A 3632-nucleotide genomic window follows, 5' to 3' on the forward strand; every position below is an offset into this window, starting at 1 on the left:
TGTCTGCATGTGCATGTGTGAACTGAGCCAAATGTTTCAGATTCCACAAATAAATTTAAACTGAGCTTGTTTGTACAGCTGAACACTGGTTCCAGAAGGGATGCCAAGCAGGAGAATTTGGGGTGTTATTTGTTTGCTCACTTTCAAGTTATGGCCTGAAATGCTTTGGGAGGCTGGTGGGAGTAAGCTTGCTGTGTATATGGATTGTCATACACCAGATTTGGATGAAAAATAAGTCATTTTGACATGACATATTGTCATCCTGGCTCTATCTCTAAGCATTTGGTTCATTGGAAAAGAGCTTTTCCTAAACAAATCATTTATTATTGCTGTGACTTTTTGTATCTGGGTCCAGGCTGAGGCATGTGGCAGATGTAATTACTTGGCATTAGAGATGGCTGGAAGCTCCCATTTTCATTCTCTGTCCTTAAAATAATAATAATAATGAATAAATAAAACCAAAACGTATCTTCTCTTACATGGTCTGCTCTGATACTTCCACTTGAAGATCCACATTCACTTATTTGACAAAAAACTCAACATTCCTAAATTCCCAGTAACACAAGATGTGGTTACTCATGGTTAGTCACTTGCTCGTTGTGTTTCTCCATATCCAAAAATGACTTACTACATGTGTTCTTTCCATCTGTGTGAGGCTCTGCAGCATGTTGCCTTTGTGCAATGGGATATTGAAGTCCTACAGATGAAGGATGATATCACTTGATCATATATTTTAAGTGAACACGTTGCATTCAGATCCCTGGGCAATTCTATTTCTGCATTCATTTTCAACAGTTTGACCAAAATACTTGCAATTTGAACAACACTTGCATTGTTTTTTGTCTGTATTCAATAACTCATAATAATCATTTGCAGGCCCTCTCCCCTAATCTACCCAGCCAGTCATAATATCATAGAAGGCTATCAAAATGGTGGATCAATGTTAACCACTCCTGATAACCTACTTTTCTTCTGCTTGCTTGGAGATGACTACCTGAGATCCAGAATAAGCTTCTCCATCACCACCTCAGGGATTGAGGTGAGGCTGACTCGCCTGTAATTCCCCAGGTCTTCCTCTTTGCTCTTTTTGAAGACTGCAGTGACATTGGCTATCCTTCAGTCCTCAGGCATCTATTGCATTCTCCATGGCTTTTCAAAGATGATAGTAAATCAACAGTCACTTCTGCCATCTCCCCCAGCACTTGTGAATGCATCCCATTGGGGCCCATGGATTTGTGTGCATCAGTTTTGCCTAGATGTTCTCTAACCAGATCCTCCTCCATCACAGGAAAGTCCTCCTTTCCCCAGACTCTGTCTCTTACCACTGATGTCTGGGATTCCTCATGGCCAGTCTTAATAGTGAAGACTGAAGCAAAGAACATGTTCAGTAACTCTGCCTTCTCAGTGTTCTTACTTATTCTTACTAAAATACATGTTAACGTAGCAAATGGTTTGTTTTAATGATGAGCTATTTGAGAAGGCTTAAATGGTTTCATTTTCAGATGATAGATAGACGAATACATTAGATATATTAGATCTTCCACTAAGATGATCAGAGGGTTGGAGCACCTCTCCTATGAGGAAAGGTTGAGGGAACTGGGCTTGTTTAGCTTGGAGAAGAGAAGGCTCCGGGGAGACCTCACTGTAGCCTTCCAGTACTTGAAGGGAGCCTATAAAACAGGAGGGGGAATAGCATTTTATGAGGGTGGATAGTGATAGGATAAGGGGGAATAGTTTTAAACTGAGACAGGGAGGTTTAGGTTATATATTAGGAGGAAGTTTTTCACACAGAGGATGGTGACACTCCGGAACAGGCTGCCCAAGGAGGTTGTGGACGCCCCATCCCTGGAGGCATTCAAGGCCAGGCTGGATGTGGCTCTGGGCAGCCTGGTCTGGTGGTTGGCGACCCTGCACATAGCAGGGGGGTTGAAACTCGATGATCTTTGAGGTCCTTTTCAACCCAGGTCATTCTATGTTTCTATGATTTTATTATCCTGCAAAACCTCTGTTCCACATATTTATGGAAACTACTTGAAAGTATACATAATTATATTTAATCTAAGGGTATAAAAAGTAAAGGATATAACAGACTGAATTCTATACTTCAGGACTGTTCAGATCAATAAAAGTATTCAGTTCAAACTGTTTATCTGTTTTGCTATAGGCATCACAATAACGATCTGCTGGAGTGTATCTGCAGTTTTGATTTAGGCTTTCTGGTTGCTTTGTTGTTGTTTTTTATGTGAATTTATTACAGACATGATTTCAGTTGTTTTTATCTTATTCAACAGACAGCATCCTACCAAACTATTTTATTTTAATGCTTTGGCATTTCCCACTGGCACTTTCTCTGTGGAAAAATACTGGGTAAAATTGGTATGGCTTTCAGCAAGTTTGGAATTGAGGCTGGGACAATGCCTCAGACGGTTTACCTTTCATGGGCTATCCTCAGACTGATCCTTTGATGACAACAGAGTTGTATAAAATCTTCAGTTTATTTGCACTATGACTATAAGAAAGTCAGATAGCTTCGCTTTCCAGGAGAAACTGGTGAAATATCTCTGTTTTCCCTTTTTTATTGTATTGATGCTTGAAGATGCTTCCATCTGCAGATGAGGGGTAGAGCTCCAATAGACAGATGCTTGATGCAGGGATTGGTGTTGTACATTTCTGGTTAGAAGACACAGAAAGGAGCAAAACTAGAGGCAACTTTCAGTCAAAGTGTTTCTTTGTTGCTTGTTGCTTTTATTTCTAATTTGTGGCTCCTATACATGGCTGCAATTTTCTTCCCTCAAGAGAAATGCAGAAGGTGAAATTCTCCTAGCAGGAGAATTACCTGCTCCAGTTGTGTTAAATGCCAGAAAAAATCTCAGGTTTCAGTTTCTGTCACTTTCACAGAAGCTATGAAGTAGATCGACTTCAACCAAAGCAGTTTCCAAATGCACATCACCATGAGAGAGGGCAGAATCAGCATTCAGGGAGGAGAGTGGATCTTCCTTTCCCAGGTTGAGAAATTATTTATCTTTGCTTCACATGTTGTAGGCACAATATAAACAAGCTCTTGTTCTTCTTTTTAGTAGAGACAACATGCATTATTAAGCAGAGCATCTATTCATGTTATACTCTTTTATTTATGAATTTCACTTTTGCAAGATCCTATTCACACACATCCTTTGGGCATTATTTTTTTCTTATTGAGGTGAGTAAAATATAATTGTTTTCTCATAATCATTTTCCATTATGGTAAAATGCAATCAAGTATACTCTTCTGAGCTCATAAATTTTATAGAAACATTTGCTTGACTGATTTTATTATTTCCTTAGACTTATTTAAACTCCTCTGTATGAATAGGTAATAAGATAATTGTATCAAAGTTCAAGTAATCAAATGTGTATGAATGGTCTGAAACACATCTACTCAATCTCTATAATGTTGTCCGTTAGAAGTAACATTCTCTTTAACTCTGTTGTTTCCCTTCCTCTGCCTTTGGCCTAGATCTTATCATCTTTCTGTATCACAGCTCAGATCTTCTTTTTTGTGTGTGTCTGTCTCTTAATATCTACTCAAAATCCATTTCAGGAAAGGGGATTTGTGGATTACCCAGGAGATTAACAATTAAAAATGTTCTTGT

The sequence above is a fragment of the Meleagris gallopavo genome, chromosome 4 (assembly GCF_000146605.3).
Source record: "Meleagris gallopavo isolate NT-WF06-2002-E0010 breed Aviagen turkey brand Nicholas breeding stock chromosome 4, Turkey_5.1, whole genome shotgun sequence".
Lineage (NCBI taxonomy): Eukaryota > Metazoa > Chordata > Aves > Galliformes > Phasianidae > Meleagris > Meleagris gallopavo.